The 18,291-nt window shown below is 39.7% G+C and overlaps 1 protein-coding gene across 1 annotated transcript in view; it reads left to right on the top strand.

Moving 5' to 3' along the window:
• Nucleotides 1–574: 574 nt before the first annotated feature.
• Nucleotides 575–18,291, top strand: part of tspan18 (tetraspanin 18) — a 39,075-nt gene continuing 21,358 nt past the window's right edge. Inside the window, exon 1 of the mRNA XM_004069554.4 lies at nt 575–874. The gene's annotated coding sequence lies outside the window, so the exon portion shown is untranslated. The remainder of the gene's footprint in view (nt 875–18,291) is intronic.

Raw genomic sequence — 18,291 nt, forward strand, 5'->3', positions numbered from 1 at the left:
AATTATTGTTAAAATGATAAAAAATGAAAATTTCTTCATCCAAAGAGACAAAATTGAGGGTAAAAAGAGCTGCTTCGGTTTCTGAGTCTAGGTAGCAGACACCATGTTAGATAAATGTGGCGATTTGATTGGTTAGAATCTGGACCAATCAGCAGGCTGTTTTATGGCAGCTTTCTCACGTCAAACTGAAACTCATGTCAGCAAAATCAAAGACAGGAAAAAAGTGAGATAAGAGACAACTTTTGGCTGTGACAATTCAGTTTCATCACGCTAAGTCGCACTCAAAGTAGTCAGAAAAATCAAAGATAGGATAAAAGCAAGATTTGATGCCAACGCATGCGAAAACGTGTTTTACAAATTTAAAAAGAAAGCAAAAAAAATTTTTGAAAGCAAAACAAAAAAAAATGGAAAGCAAACTAAAAAAAGAATTGAAAAGCAAATATTTAATATTTTCATTTGCAACTTAGAAAGTTTTGTGTTCAACGTGGTGGCAGAGATATCACTCCATACAGGAGCTGCAGTGGAAGAAGGTAAGAAGGAGGCGTGGCCATCAGGAGAAGTCTCCACCCTCTGGAGCTGCGCTGCGCTGCTGGATAATGCGCTCGGCAATCAGTGAGTTCACCAAACTGTTTGCACACCAGCCTCCCCTCCACTCTGCAACGCCTGTCCAAATTGGGATCGCAGATCTCGGAGCCGTGGATTTATCCAGTTTTTACGCAGACGTAGAGATCCGAAGTAACCGCATTTCTCCGAATTTCAGCCCACTACGCGCGCCCAGCTGATCTGATCCTCGATCATCGAAGAGTGTTCAGGGACATTTTGGAGCTCACCACACAGAGAAGAGTCAGATTTCGGCTTCGAGCTTCGCCTTGAGGTAAGAAAAGAGTCGTCGCTGCGCATAAGTGCCGTCTAACTTAAATAGTATGTGTCAGAATGAAAAATTGTCAATGGGTGAGCGTTGGTGGCGTGTTTTTAGAGTGCTTATGGCCTGTTTTTATCATCAAAAACGCAAACAGAAGTTTATAAAAAAGTGCTGTTTTAGGATTTCTTGTGTGCACATGGTTTCGCGTGCATTCTATTTGAGTCAAAGTTGTCTTTTTTTTTTTTTTTTTAATAAATGGTTGACTGACGTGCGTCCAAGATGTCCCGCTTCCCACGGGGGGGCTCAGCCAAAACTGTGCGCAGAGATGCGCGGTGTCACCAGATGGAGGTCTGTGGCAGCACTACCTTAGCTGCAGGGCAGGACTCTGCTGTCACTTTGGATCAGTCACTAGGACGCATCTTTCCAAAGTCCCTCTCTCTCATCCGTCCTGTCAGATCTTCACTGGAGCAGACACGATGAAAAGTCAATTCTTCGAGGACGCAGTCACATGTTTCTCCAAATTCAAGGCGCTCAGTATGTGACTGTGCCAGACCCCCAGACAATTGCATTATGGTGGCATGGTGTTTGTTACAGCTTAAGTTGGACATCAGGATCCCTAAAGAGTGCTGAATTAAAGGAGAAAAAAGTTGTTTTGGTCTCAAGTTTCCCTACTGACAACTCCGCTCCTCTGCCCTTGTTTGTCCACTCACTTACATTTTCTTACATGTCATTATTTATCCCTAAAACCAAAAATTAGTTTGAGATATTTTGCCAACAGACTGAAAACAAAGATGTGTTTGTTCACCATGCTGAGAAGAATGTTTGTCCTGAACATTTAAAGAAAAAACCCCAGAAAAGAAACAGTTGTATTGATGCTTTTGGAGCAGCTGCCAACATGGATGACTAACCTCTGCCTGAAGCCTTTCTCTGCTTGACTCACATGAGGAGAGGGAAATAGTTTTTTTTTTTATCTCGGTGATGGTTTTCGGATGAGCACAAATGCCAACAACAGGCTTCACAAACCCATGCTGAAGTTGAAACCTGGGGATAAAGGGTGCACGTTTTACTGAGATTATTGTTTTTACCTGATGTGAGAGTCTTCCTTTATTTTTCAAAAAAAAAAAAAAAAGTTTAAACTGTGATGTGACTAGTGGATTGTGCAGGTATCATTTCATCCTATGTATAGAAAGGAATTTTGGTGCATGGCTGCTCCTGCTGAGAAAGATGGGGCACCTGACTCAATATCCCTCAGAGCATCGCTCATTAAAGGTCTGAAATTAATCATTCTGGTTACCCTTTGATTTCTGGGTCTCCTTTACTTTCCTCCCCTGGTTTTTGATCAGGTAGCGTCTGCAGATTGTCTCTTTCTGAGCTTCACTTCTCGAGTTTTCCTCCAGGAATCCTCCACTTTCTCGCTGAGAATCAGCTCATCTATTATTCTGTCTTCTACTTGTCCCCATCCTTGCTCCCTTCAACCAACCTGCAGTGCACAGCTGTATCCATATCGATGGGTTCAGAGCAGCGACGACAAAGGGGGGAAAAACGAGGCTGGGTCATCACTCCACACTTGCTTTACTCTGTATTAGCCTCTGCTGCCGTCCGCAGAGAGGCCAGAACTAAATGGAGTATCTATTGGCTCAATGAGAAAATTGCTTTTTTCGATTGCTAGAGGACCTTTCATTTAATGTGTGAGATGCACACGCCTCTGTCTGTAATGGGTTCAGCCTCTTTGTTGTCCAGAGACGCAAGAAAATGAAATTTGCTTTTTCGGTTGGCAGAATAATTTACTTTCTGAAAGGTGCATTTTTCATCAGTGGTTTAAAAGCAATAAAGGTGTGTGTTGTCACAAATGTGTGTTACATTTTGTCAATGAAAGTCCAGCAGCATCCCTGCTCAAAGTTTGTTCTCTTGCTGCCGTTCTGGTATCTAAAACTGCATGTTCTATTCTGATTGCAGTGGGAGCACAAAGCATCCACACATCTAAGCTCTGTAGCCTGGTTTTGAACTAAAATAGTAAAGAAATGACTTTTATTCCAAGGTGGAGGGAAGAAGTTTGCATGTTGACAAAGGAAAAGTGCAGTTAAACAAAGATTATTTTAGCATCAGCTAAAAGAGAACCAAAAAAAAAACATTTTTACATTAATGTCTTCTGCATCGATATAGACAAAAATGGAATTTTTGAAAAGTTTCCAAGCACTCTTGACACATGGTTGTTTGAATCCATTTAAAGTGAACAAGGCTGGTTATAGGGAGGGCCAGGGGGCGGGGCAGTGTCCCCCCCCCCCCCCCCGAGCAGTGACTGCCCCCCCAAATATGATGGCCCGCAGGAATCCACATATGACTAAAGAAATAAAAATTGCAAACACAAAGAGGAAAACAAACAAAGAAACCACACATACACAAAAACAGAAAACATATGGATGGATGACAGACAGACAGACAAAAAAAGATAAATGCATGATTCAAAGGGCACAAACCAGTGTAAACCTTGTGCCTGTCCCTAGCCCGGTAAATGCATAATGTCAGGAAGAGCGCTCAACATAAAACTTATAAGGCGCATCAAATAGATCAAAGGAGAAGATGGATTTTTGTGTAGATTAACTGATAGGACCCCCCTCCAAACTTTCAGCACACCTAAACTTACCCCTCCTGATGTTGTACCTGCGCCTCAGTGGAAATGGCTAAATCAAGACCTGCCAGCAGAGTGATTTAATAAATAAATCAGAAGCCTCTTGAAGTGTGATTGAGGCTGTTGCAAGTTTGACAAATTTTGTTTAGAAGCGTCAAACTAGAAACAAGATTTTAAAAAAAACTGTACAAATTTGAAAACTCAGAATCTACTTAAGAGATTCCGTTTCATGCTTGAAAGGTTGATTCCAACATTTTTTACTATATATGAACCATTGTTGGTAATTTATTCATAAAGAAAACCCCTTTGTTGGTATTTCTATCTCCAGTGATAAAACAAGTCTGTTAGCTTGAGTTCAATATTCTGACAGGCATGAAATTATTAACAAACAGGAGAAATGGCTGCAGGGTTGTGTTAATCCAGCTGTATTTGTGCAGCGATCACATTCATTGCCGTGTTTAAAAGGTGTAATTGTGATATGTGGGTAATGTGAGCACATATTTAATGAGATCCGCTGCAAACCGTCTCACTGTGTCATCTTATCTTTCCGTTATTTACATTTTGGTGTAGATTTTGCTTAAGTTTTTTCCTACCAGATTTTTTTTTTTACGTCCCCCAGACCCCCCCCCCAGTGTTATTTATTTTTTTTAGTTGACCTGGATCTCAGAAAAGCTTATTCCAGTCAGGATCAAAAGAAATTGCCTAAAATATACCAAGTCTAACATGTCTTAATATTTATAGATAAGTGCTAAAATGGCCATTTTAGCAGCAATTTTGTTGAATTAAAATCTTCTTGAGATCAAATCTTTATGCACAAACACTTGTAAACCTCTGTTTAGAAGTCATTTCTTTTCTCCTGTGTGTCGATGTTGAAGCAGCGACCGACCCGATCACGGGGCAGCTTGCAGCTCCAGAGTTCACAAAGAGCAGGAAGCTAACAGACCACTCTTCCTTTTTTTTATCTGAAGGAAGCAGGTTTGGCTGTTTTTGCCCAGCCCAGGAATTCTTTGTGCTTATCTTGCATTCACCCACTTTCCCTCCATAATAGCAGTGCTGAGCAGGTAATGAGGTAAAAGGTACGTATTCGACAAGCTGGGTGAGGGAGATAACAGGTCTCCAATAGACTTTTGGTTTGTTTTTTAGATGGGGTTACACTCCACCCTGTCTCGAGATGTTCAAATATATATATCCAAATCCCCCCCTAGGCATCTTTCCATCTCCATCGTATTTTTTAAAACTAATAAGGCTTTTTATGCTGAGGTCATTACACAGAGTGAGCGCGCTCAGTAAATCCCTGTGCCTTTGCCAGGAGGTTTCTTCATCACCTTGTGCTCTTTTCATCCTTCAGATGTATTAGGCTTAGAGAGGGTCTTAGGCTGGCCAGCTGTCTAGATGTGTGACACGGAGCTGTCGTTTGGGGAGATTATTCACCTGCTTCCAAAAAAAGTGTGGAGCAGAGAGGTTGAGGTTTAGGCATGCAGATGCTAGAGAGGATGTTGTGGCAAACTTGTAGCAGAAGAGGCATTTGTTTACAACACAATGACTCATTTGGAGTTCAGTTCTGGTTCGCTGGACTGTAAGATGCTGTGTTCCTAATCAAGTAACACCAGGGAGGAAGAGCTCCTTATTTTACGGATGTGACTTTGCTTTTTGTGTTTGTTCCCTGAAATTGGCTCTTTCACTGCATTCTTGGTTTTAGTTATTTATTTATTTATTTATTTGCGCACAATAAATGAGTTTTTCCTTATCACATGGCTTATGCATCAACACAAATGCATAATTGTGTGTTGCTCACAGTGGGATCAATGTGAAGAAAAATGTACGTTGCTCTGTGAATCAAGTTATTGTTAGGCTGTCCTCTAAATCCTGATTTGTTGGATGCACACAAGCTAACCTAATAGAGGCGAGTTTGGCTGCCAAACTGGCTTAGAGATTTCAACATCTATTCTAACTCACTCACTTTTGAAGCACTTTCTTTCAGACCCCTATCTCCATACCTTTCTCAGATGAAAAAAACTAGGCAAAACCAAGTTTCCATATATCTATATTAAAAAGTTCTTATTTTAACAACATGTTTCTAGTTTTTACTAATTCTTTAAAAGAAGACTTTTGGGGTTGTTTCCTAAGTAGTACATTTAAACACATCGTAAAATTCATCCATTGTGTGTTACTTTAGGAATTGTGTGCACAATAAATCTACCCAACAATATTCTTTCATCCTTTCTTAAATATTTGTTTGGAAAAAAATAAACCCCTAGTCTTTACAGAATAACATTTGACCTTTTCATGAGCAGATAATAGATTTAGCTCCCTTATGGTGGTTTTATTGACACCATCACATGTCCCAATCAAAGAGTCTCTTGAATTCCCACTCTCATCATCTTTTGAACTATTCTAAAAGCATGATCAGTGGTATTTTAGTTGTGATTATGCAGTTTTCCGCTCGAATAAAAAACAGTCGTTTTCCGCAGAGCAGCAGTAGTTCATCAGAATTTCTCTGCTGAGTTGTGGGCCGGACAGTAGGAGCGAAACAACCCCATTACCCTCCCCATTACTGAGAGCTCCCTGTTTACGTGCTCTCCTGGTAGTGTGCAGCCCTTCAGCCCCATCCAGCCTTAGAGTTTTGAACCAGATTCCAGCTCGGACGAGGGAAATGTACATGAATCTATCTGTCTAGGGGGATTTATCAGAATGTAGCAGAGCAGGGAGCTTGTGGCCTGTCGATTGTAGCTTTTTATGTCACAGCTATAAGCTTTTTCAAACAGCATTTTTTTGCCTGCTCCTGATTCACAATGATTAGACTAAGAAAATACTCACAAATGCAATTTTTACAATATATTTTCTTTTATGTATGTCCTCCATTGTCAGAAAAATGCTACAAGAATGTTAAAAACACACAAAAGAAACATTTTCATCTCAGTGGGGCTTTAATGTTTAACTTTCATTGCACAGTTGTTGATTAGACAAAGTTCTTTTGTATTTAAAGCTTTATTAAATAAAAAGAATTTCTGATACTTCTTGAGATAGTCTTTTGAATTAAAATAATTTTATTAGTTACTTTTTTCAGTGATATATTTTGAACATTTGCAAAGGCACAGATAGGGAGACAAACAAATCAGAATCAAATTAAAAAAATCCTAAAAGGCAATAGATAATCATTTGAGGATGATTTAATATTGAGTTCCAGTGTGTTTTTACAGCCTCTCCCTGTGACTCACTGGGCCCACTGGCTTCCTCGTCTCCTGACTCAGGCATTTTTCAGAAGAAATAAGACTCTTACTCTGTGAGGTTCTGCTTTTTCTATTAGCTGCAACTTTTTTTCCCTGCTCTTTCATTTCACATTTTTCAGAGGATGCACAGTGTCAGAGCAGGAGTGCCTTTAATGACAATCAGGTTCATTCAGTATGTGCCCTGTTTTATTGCATACTAAGAAGTGCTTTTAGCACCATTGCCTAAGAGGGGGTTTTCCGCATCATTTTGATTTGTAAAAACTCAAATTGAGCCACACAGTTTTCACAAACGCGCCTGCTCTTGTCATTCAACTATGTATGTAATTTAGAGTTGCTACATTGTTGTGGCAATAGACCATAGTTTCCTTTTGAGACTGTTTTAATTGTTTAACTAAATCCGCTAGCTGCTTCTATATTTGTCAACTGGCTCTAGCAAACAGTGATTAGAATAAAAAATCTAGATTGGAATTTCAGAGGATGCGTGCATGCACAGCTACTTCCTATAAATGTCTAGTTTTCCATCTTGACGGAATAATTGTCCTCAGAAATGCACGATAAACCAGTTTAAGCCAAGTAGAAGTTTTTTCTTTCTAATTTCTACTCGCATCTGCATATTGTTAACCTCAGCAGATGTAATTGGGCTAATTTCATTCCTATTCTTGCTTTTTTTTTCTTCTATATACTGATTATCTGCTTTAAATATTCAGACATGGTGCCAGGATGATTGTAGGTTAAGTAAAACAAGAAAAACTCTGCATTTTCTTTTTCCTCAAGGCTTCCTGCTTTTTTCTTTTTATTGCCTTTGTAGCCCACACACCTTGTCCACAGCATGGTTTCTCACAGCTCCTGTGGGATGGCAGTAAACTTGTAGTCTCTCCCACAGGGTGAAACTCACCATAGGTCTAGAAAACATGTGGGTTTCTTATGAGTCTTTTCACTGTTGAAGAACAGATAGTTTGATTGGAAGTAGGAAAAAAACAGGCAGGTTACATCTGCTACCTGGGGAAAGTTGTGGGAAGGCATGGCTAGCAATCCTCCTCCTGCCAGAACCACACCACGGCATGCTTTTTATTTCACCTCAGCTTGTTAGAGACCAGAAACAAGAAATCTTTAGTGCCTATGAACTGGCACCAGGGTATGCTGGGACCAGCTGTTTTCTGTATACAATAAAGTCCTCTGAGATTCTCTTGTCATATTAGGTGTGTGTCATTCGATGAGGTGTCAACTTTACTTGATCCATTATAGACTTAGCGGTCGATGTGTGCACGAAATCTTGTCAGACTTTTACTGGAGCTGCAGAATGCTGCCATATCACATGACAGCATAGCATTTCAGGAGATTGGAGTCAGGACAGGTCAGCTGCTGCAGTTGTGGCGTTGGCTGGAAGACCATGTCTGTGGTAACATGACTCTGTCCTGATTGGATGAACCCTTACTGACTTGCATGAGGCGAGATAAGTTTTTGCCCTTACATTCTAAGACCCATTATCTTCCATGGTTATCTACCCCAAAGGGGATATACGAGCCTGTTTTCTCTTATCTTGCACCTCGTTTTCTAGCTACACACTGCATTTTTCAATTCCAGCAGGAAAGCTTTTAGAAATGATGTAATGGTGAACTCCTAAAGTGTGGAGTATCTGTGTAGTTTGTGTTGCCATTACAGCCAACCAATGCTTTTAATCCAACTACAAGGATTGTTGAAGAAGGTCACAGTCACCTGGCTTTTTTTAATTCTTCAAATTTCAGGGCCAAGTCTGACTGGGCATGATTGCAGTAGACTTTTCATTACTTGCACGTCTCAGCAGACTTAAGAGTGAAGCAGGATTGTCAATTTAGCAGTACTTAAAAGATCTCAAGTTTACAGGAAGCTGTTGGAAAGAGTATATGCACACTACGTTTTCAAAAGAAGAAGTTTTATTAATACCAAAGTAAATGAAAAAAGTACAACCTTTAATTTTCAGGTATACTGAATATTTTCCATGTATTGGCGTGCATTGGTCAAATACGTATATGCTAAGGGGATGAATCAGATTCCAAGTCAATTGAGTGATAATTTGCAAGGCTTCCCTGACATTGTGCCTCTGAGTAGAGATAAACATGTGGAAAGTTTCTCCAAGTATGTTATAATTACATCTTTTTTGATCTATGGCTGCAATTTACATTTTTTTCCATTGTTTGTATGAATCCGAGTCACTTTATAATTTAAAGAATTGACTTTATATTTTGGGGTTTGTGACATTGTGTTGTAGGTTTGGCCAGAGAATCTCACAAGTGTTCCTTTCCAAGTTAAAGTAAAATTTTGGGGTCAACACAAGAGCTAAAGAGAAGGTTTCTTTCCTTTTAGGATTGGTTTGCTAAAATTAACATAAAGTAAGGAAAAAAAGAAAGCATTTTTGAAAAGCCCTGAAATTGAGACTTTGGGCTCCAAAGTCCCAAGTCACGTTTCAAGTCACTTTATATTCTACTTTAATCCAAGTATAAAAGTTCAAGTCTTGGTATGGGTATTACAGTGTTAGCTAACACTCAGTTAGACACACTTAGAGCTGCCTCTATGTTACATCTACATTGGTGCTACAGTAAAAGAATCGTCAACATTACAGTTGTTTTTGCGTTATGTTTAAATACTGAAAAAAAAATGGAATTTATGGTTAAAACAAACCAAATGCAGTCCCAACCCTGGCAAGGAGAAACGCAGGCCCCCCAAGAGGCTGCTTTGTCATTCAGGCACACAGCTTTAAGCACAACAGCTGACTGTTATCTTATTTCTTCAAAGGGTGATGTAGGATTAGCCCCCAAAGCAAACTATGGAGGCATTGAAGGAACCTGCATTCTTTGGCAGTACTGGTCCCTTACTGGACTCTGCTGTACCTCCTTCCAGAGCTAAAACCTAAAAGTGGAATGATTGTGTTCTGATAAAAAAACAAACAAAAAAAAAAAAAGTGGGGCCAAGACGTGAATGCAGATCACAGACTGATAAGAAATGAATAGAGAAATAGATCATCTCTAAATTGTGCATTGATTTAATCTTGCGTTGCTGTGATCACATCTATCATGATCGTTTATAGCGAGGTTGCTTAATGACTTTATGTGATTCATGTTTACGAAACAGAATTCTGGTTTGCTGCTAACCATGCTGTACGCGTAGCATCTTGGTGTGGATCTAGGTGTGGATGAATTATTTTAAGATAAATATATAAATAAATAAAATAAATATATAATATAAAAACAGATTGTATTTGTCTAATATAAATAATTAAGCTCATCTGTGTACGTTTAATGTGTGTTAGATGAGACACAAATAACAAAGCAATTTTTGTCTACTATTTTAATTTAGCAAAATTTTAGCTACTTTTTTTAAATACGAAAAATAAAACTGCAATGAAAAATGTGCTATTCTAATGCATTTCCCAGTTAAAACTGAGTATTGTGAGCCATCAGGTTGTTCCAAACATCTCGTATGTAAAATTCTCTGTAGAGCTGGGCTTAATAGTTTACTTTAAAAATACCATTCACTTTGATTGTATCATTTATAGTTCATGAAAATAGATCATGGATTTATCAGATTTAAGGATATATATATTTTTAAAGCAAATTCTTGTTTTTTTTTCCAGACAAAAGATATAGATATATTTTGTAATTAATGACACTATTTCTTTGATTAATATTTTCACCTTTATTTAGTTACAATTGTTTATCTGAATATTATTAATAAACTGGTTTTGAAATGGATTTTTAAAAGATAATTTGATATTTAACTTGTGTCCAATAACATCCATTGAATTAATTGATTATCTTGGCAAGTCCCATTAAATCTTACTCAGTCAACAGCATATTATTGTGTAGCAGTGCATGTCTGAAAGGGAGTTTTAAATGACTCAAGTGTCAACAAAGGTAGTTTACATAAAGACTGCTCTGATGGTTTTTGGAAAATGCTCCAACATGTTTCCATCTTTCATATTTTAAATCTCTCTGGATAATTTGATTTATTAGAATAACATTTGTTTTTTTATCTGCTGGTGTGCTGCAGGAATTTATTGCAACTCAATAAAAGAAAGAAAATTAAACAGCAAAGACGAGCACTTTTTGTGACTCGTGCTTTTTAAAAAAAATTGTGGCTTATGAAATTTTCAACTTTTAAAAGCCCAGCATCAGAAACAGCAGACATGGGTCACTGCACTAAAACACCGGCTCTGTCCTTTGGGCAAACAGTCAGCTGATGTGCTCCAGCCGTAAGAAAACGTGGAAGAAATTTGCTGTACTTTTTGTCGTTCTGCAGATTCCGCAGCTTCCTTAAGGAATTCTTTTAAAAACCGGAGAGTAAAAAAATCCCTCTTTCTCAATCAAAGATGTATTTATTTTTATAGTTAAACGTCTTTTATTAAATGTGTGAACATGGGCAAAATATAAAGCTCAATTCCTTTTTTTTCTTTCTGCACACTTTGTTCTGTTTTCTTTGAAGTCTTGAGCTTATTCTGCACTAGAAATGTAACCACTCTTGAACCATTTGATGTATATTAAATCAACCTGGCACTGTTAGGAAAATGTTTTTCAATCCTGTCTTTCAGCATCAAGGCAGCTCCTCTTGCATGTGTTTTATCAGAGATTGGACAGACCTGGCAGGTGCTTCTCGCATGTGAAAGGAAATTGGCTCCAACTTTGACTGATTTAAGAGTTCAAATAGGAAAAGAAAAATAATGGGAGTCTAAAAAAGAAGTTTTTAGTGGTGCATTGGGCGTTTTTTGGCCTTCCGGCTTGCCATTTGTCAACGTTCAAGGTTCGGGATGACAGGTGGGCCTCAATGTGACACTCAAGAAAAGTGTAGGACAAAACAAACCGCTCAGGCAATTTTCCAAGAGCGAGCACCGCAGAGAAGCAGACACAGATTATGTTTTCCGATAAGGCTTTGGCAGAAGACTGATCCCATATGAAAACTCTCAGCGTCAAGGCTGGAGCCAAAATAATTTAGTGGGTGTTTTCTGAAAACCCACGACTGAGTGGAGGCCGACTTCATAACTGTTTAACAATAGATTACTGAAAACCCTCTGCCTCCTGCAGATGTGTCTCCTAACAACTGTTTTAATTAGCGAGAGCAAGATGAAACTCATGATGTGTCGCGTATTCTATGATATTAGCTGGAAGCACGTGAAAAACTATGGAACTGGGGAAAGTTGTTGGCAGCTTTCACTTTTGCTTATCTCTGCATGCACTTTGGAAATAAACTGCAATTTCTGTAATAAGAAACAGATGTCTACGCCTTCCTGGCTTAAAATATATTGTTGGTTAACTTCCATACTTGTGCCACTGCTGCAGCAATCACAGCGTCTATACAGTGAGCTGTAAAAGCATTGGCTCTTTATTTCTGTGTATTCATGCTGGTAGGTTTGGCTTAAACTGTTGGTCTGGTGTTCTTCCAAGAGGTTTAAGACTTTGTAGACAGCTGCAGATTTGGAAGCTGTTAAAAAAATAGTTTGAAAATGCTTCTCCTCAGCCTATAACACTAAAATGATCTTTAATTTCTCTATACTTTATTCCTTTTTTACCACTTTTGGCCCAATGCTGGGAAAATTGCTAACATTTAACCTTTGTTGAATAAAAATGCAGTTGGAGTTTTCTGCAAAGCTCTTGGATGGCGGCTAGCTTTGTGCGTCAAGCCTATTATTTTCTAGAAACACATTTGATACGAAACAATGTCTGTGAAAAGTCATCCATCTGCAAATGTAGGTTTTTCCAACATTTGTAATATGATCCAAGTTTTTACATGTGCACCAATACTCCTTATATGAAAAGAAGCTCTCATCCAAAAAATTAAATGTCACAAATAAAGTGAATTCTCTATGATTGTGTTCATTCTCAAACCTTCTCTGCCTGTACATTATGCTGGCAAATGAATCAGTTAACCAATATATTTTTAAGAAATTGAAGCCTAATATTCCTCAGAAAAAGATCACTTTTAAAAATGTTAAAAATAAAATTGTAGATCTTTAAATTCAATTTAATTTTATTTATATAGCCCAATGTTACAACAATAGTTATCTCAATGAGCAGTAAACTGGTAATTTGTGTATTAAACATGAATCATAAAGAACATAAAGTGATAGAATTTAATAGGTAATGGCTACACTAAACAGACTAAACTAAACTGGGCATCCTTGTCCTTGCACCTGTCTTCTCTGTAAGAAAAAACTCCTAAAAAAACAATGAATCCCAGAAGAAAAAAAAAAAAGAAACCTCAGGGGTCACCATTTTTATAGTAATACTTATAATTCTCAAATAGTTCTAATACTGAGAACATGCAAAAAGTGAACGACATGAATTTTAGTCTTTAGTGGCCAAAAATAAACCTATCTTGGATTTCATGCACTAATGTACTCAACGTTTACTGCTTAAGAGGCATGTTTTTGTTTTCCATTATTTTCATTATGTTTCAACTAAATTGAAATTTTTATGTACAGTACATAGGGTTTTTCTGCTGTTGTTTTTTAAAGAAGAATTCCTGTCCATTTGCTGAAAACAAATGCCTTTCTGAAGATGTTTTCTAAATCTTCCCCTCATGATGCAACTTTTTCACTTGGAGGCACATTTCTACCACATAGAAAGCGAGCCCATAAATCAAGCCATGTTATTATAAATCAAGCTGAAGTGCTGCCAAGATAACCACAAATGCTCAGAGAAAATATGCCATCTTTATGATGGTGTATGGATCTCTAAATTGCCAATAAATGCCTCTGGGTCAATTTTATGTTCCCCATTTTTTTTTTTTTTTGTCATCAAATCCAAGAAAAATGACCAATTCCTTTTAACATCGCAGATGCTTGCTAAATCTTTCAGTGATAACATCCTGGACTGGATTTGTCATGTTTGGCACCCAATTACAATTGTCCACTGTCTTTCTGTCCATCTGGCATGAGCACAGACTCAGAGAAATCTTAGGAGTTAATCCTTGTTGTCCTAATTGCATAACTGATTTGATCTGTACAACAGTCAAATAAGGGAAATGTAACATTGAAACTTTTCAAGGAAAAAAAAATACAAATCAGCTGACAAATGTGTGGAAAGTGCAGTTTTTAGCCTGGCAACAACTTAGTTGGTGAAGTCATATACGCCATCAAGCGTCAAAGTGAACAACATGGAGCAATTGCACATTTTACTGCAGTGATAACTGCACTGTGTGGATTTCATTATACACATGAAGTATTTGATTATTCATTCATTCATTCATTCATTCATTCATCTTCTTTACCGTTTATTCCCTTTCGGGGTCACGGGGTTGCCGGAGCCTATCCCGGCCACTTGGGCGTAGGCAAGGGATGCCCTGGACTGGTCGCCAGTCTGTCGCAGGGTAGAATATCCTCAATCACACATCCATTCAGTCTCACACCTATGGACAATTTAGAGTCGCCAATCAACCTACGTAGCATGTTTTTGGACGGTGGGAAGAAGCCGGAGATCCCGGAGAAAACCCACGCATGCACGGGGAGAACATGCAAACTCCACACAGAAAGGTCCCCCATTGATGTTATGTTTTTCATGTCCCCCAGCCGGGACTTCTTGCTGTGAGGCAAGAGCGCTAACCACTGCACCACCGTGCAGCCCATTATTTGAGTATTCATGATAAATATTTTCATCTAAACAAATGCATTGTCCCGAGAGAGTTTACATCAAGATGTAATTTTATCAAAAAACTCCAGCGTGTTTCCCAACAAACATCCCAGCTGTGGTCACCCTGTGGTGCTTCTCCAGAGGCTCAAAGCACTGCATGGACTGTTTATTTATAACTTTAAAGCGGCTGTGGGTTCATTGAGACTTGCCATCCCATCAAAGGAGCATTGCACTCTTTGGCACATTGCTCAGAGTTTCATCACTGACCCAATTAATGCGAGGCACAGCATCGGCAGCATCTCGTCAAGCACGACAACTGTCATCATTTCCCTCACTTGTGACAATAGAAAGTGAGCCAGCAGAGCAATTACTTCATCCGAGCTTGTTATCTCATTCACATTCATATCATATCACATTCACATGTATTTTTTGTTTCAAATCTTAAACATCATAATTTTGTTAGGCGGCTCTTTCGGTCCGTGGTTCTCTGACCATACAATTGTCTTGGATCCATCATGTTTTTGTGGTGTAAATCTATTGACCTGTGTTCCTCCGGGGATTTTATTTTGGAGTCCCTCCAAGCCGCTCAGTTTCCATCCTCCACATCTTTCCTGCAGCTCCCATAAATCAATGTGATGTAATTGCATAAACTCCCTTTCCCACAGCTCAAGACTGGAGGCACAATATTTTCTGAAAAGAAGCGTTTCTGTGTGGCCTGTTGCCATTAACCTCCTGCTTCCCACATCTGTATTGTCCCTCGCCTGCTGAAGTTTCACGAAAACCTTCTACAAATCAGATTATTTGCAAAGTTTCTTCAACTGTTGATGATTTATTTGTTGTGTAGCGCTTTTTATTTCCCAAGCAGCAAGACTGTGGAAGTGGGCTGTCTCACTGCTGGCACCAACTATTTACATCCAACTAATATGCTCAAAGCTCAGCAGATTAAATCTAATTTCTTTGAGTGCTTTTTGTGTTGAGCCAAGCATGATTTCTCCTGACACCTCGCTTGCCGAGCCCTTAATATTTTGAACAAATTCCTTTTAGGGGGCTCTTACATTTTAATGAGATTGACTCACCTCCCCATCCTGTTTTTTTTTTTAACAATTTAGTACCTTTTCCCTGAGGATTTACAGGAAGCACAAGTATGGAACCTATCCACAAGGATTTCAGATTTTAGATTAGGGAGTTTGTAGATTTCCTCTGGATCCTGACTTTACATTTTTCTGCCTCAGGAACAGAACACAATCTACACACGAGATAAAACAATCCTTCTGAAACACATTTTAGTGCTACTTGGCCATTAGTGGAGGCATGTTTAACAGTGTGAGAGACAGAAATCAGGAGTTACTTTTATTTTTTCCTCTCGTTCTGTTAACACCCTGCTTGCTGTCTATTCTGGGAGCTTTTGGTTTCTTCAGCATATGTGCAGCTTTATAGGGCGTTGTGCAGTCTGTGCATTAAGGAAACGACCCAAATGCAAAACTTCTGGCTCGAGTAACCCAGTGCGACACCCATCCCGATGCAGCTCCCTGCAAATCCACAAAGACAGATATCTCACTAGATGAGGAATGTTCCATACTGATGCTGCTTTTTATTCTCGTAAAGAAGACCTCATTGAAAAAGGGAATCATAAGAGTATAGTGTTTTGTTTTAAGCATAATGTTGCCTTTCTCCTGAAACCATCTAAATGTAAACTGTCCCTGTGGTGTGGGTTCTGGTCGTTGCCCCTGAGCGCTGGGCACGCCAAATTCCAACTGGGGGTTGAACCTGGTCAGGCCATGTTTACAACACTTCTTGTGGACCCCCTCTTCCCCTGGGTGTCCTCCTCCTGGGCGGGGATGGCTGGCCCCTGCCTTGCTCCTTCCTTGACCAACTTGACTTGGGCCGGGTGGGTGGCTGCCTGGACCGCAGGCGGGTCTCCCTTGGGGGGTCCTGGCTCGTACCTGGGGTTGGGGTGGGGGGATGCCCAGAACTTCTGGGTGGTGGTGGGGTGCTTGTCTGGGGCTGTGAGCGCTCTTCTTGGGCGGGGCCCTGCGTTGGGCCCTCTGGACGCGGCGGGGGGGCTGCTCTCCTGGTTGGGCTGGAGCGGCACTCTCTGTTCCCCCATGCCTCCCTGCTCTCTGGCTCTTGGGGCCCCCGTGGCGGTCCAGCTGGCCCTGGCCTGGGTGGCGAATGTAATCACCCTGGGGGTGGTTGTTCTCTATCTGCTACCCTGCGGGTGTTGGGGGTGGGGGGGGGGTCTAGCTGCTGCTGCTGCTGTGGCGGGGGTCTTGGTGTGGGGACGTCTGGGCACTCTCCCTCCTTCTTTTTACATACCATCATCCATTTTAGAGGAACATGAACACTCACTCCAGCACAGGTGTTAGCTCAGCTTTGCACTAATATTTTGCGTGATCAGATGAAATTTTTCACACTAGTTGGTTTGAAGGCATAAGTATGCGTGTGTGAACAATATTTGTATTGTGTACATGTTGACATGTGAACATTTTTGGAACCAGCAGGTAAGTTTATAACATTTGAGTGTGTGTGTGGACAGGCCCCGCCCTTATAGACTTGTAGTACATCTGAACCTCACTGTAATGAGTATAACCATCCAGAAACTTGTTGCTTTATGCTGCTTCATGGCTTTACCCCCCCCCCCCCCCCCTTCTATAATCACCCTCCTATCCCCCCTCTCTAACATCCCTCTCTCTTCTTCCCTCCTTTCCTTTTCCATCCACTCCAACACAAAAGATTTTCAAATATGATTAAAATGAATAAAGTTTGGCCTCCATTACAAAAGGGGTTTATTCAGACATACCTCTGGTTGATGAGGCCTTCAGCTCTCATCTGTTTAGACCAGCTGGTTCGACAGGACAATTAAAAAAATATTAATTATTAATTATTAATAAAAAACAATAAAATGTTAACTGTTGACACTCTAAACTCTTTGAAAATGATGAAGCCTGCAGTGATAAGTTGAGTTTATTAAACCGTATACAAATGTGACCTCTTTCTTGTCTGGCAATGTTAAGACTCCCTTCATTGGTGTTTTCACATTAAAGAATTTAAATATACTAAATACTACAGTGAAGGTTCGGTCACACTTTTCTCTAAGTTCGATATGGATGCAGTCCAATGAACAACCAAAATGCATCTAAGCAGAGTTTGCTGGTGTGTTTAAGGATTTGAGGGACTGAAATGGAAGCTTTGAGGGGTTCTTTCTCACAACAAAAAGGCCATGCTTGTGACACTCGGCTGACCATCTGCTCTCTAGCAGAGCAGTGCAACAATCTGGCGTTGGCGAGCCTGCATGACTGAAGCCTGAAGACCCTTCATGTGATTGGTAATGGGTCACAGGTGCTGTCAGGGTGGAGCCTGCATGCCAGAACCTGCATTCTCATAGGGAGCAAATACAATTAAAATTGAAAATGCAGCTGGGTTGATGTGCATTTTGAAGCTGATAATAAGAAAAAAAAATCTAAAAACCAAAATGTGTTTCTTTGGCACATCATGAGATTGAAGCAGAGGTCATCAGTGAGCAGGAGGCATCACTGATGACTGGTCTGCACAAAGCCACTGATGCTAGACTCAGATTGGTCAGAACTTCTGTGCTTTGACCTCACGTAGACGGCTTGGCGAACTTGATGATTCTAATGTATTGTGTTTTTGTCAATCCCATAATAATCCAGGATAATTCTTTGTATCAGTTTGAAACGCACATCCGTCAGTCATTTTTGCGAGTAGTACAAGATGTGTACAAAGGGCCAAAACAGTTCTAGTAAAGTACAACAATCATAGATTTTCAGCCAATTATAGCAGTGTTTTTCAGCCTTTTTTGAGCCAAGGTACACTTTCCTTGACAAAATTCACAAGGCACACCAACAACCAAAAATGTAAAAACAAATTAGAAACTTGGTAGTCTGTATTGTATTCCCACCTCAATCTCACAAATATTTTTTGTAATAATTGAGGCATAAAAGCTTGAGGTTG

Source organism: Oryzias latipes, chromosome 6 (assembly GCF_002234675.1).
Source record: "Oryzias latipes chromosome 6, ASM223467v1".
NCBI classification, from domain to species: Eukaryota; Metazoa; Chordata; class Actinopteri; order Beloniformes; family Adrianichthyidae; genus Oryzias; species Oryzias latipes.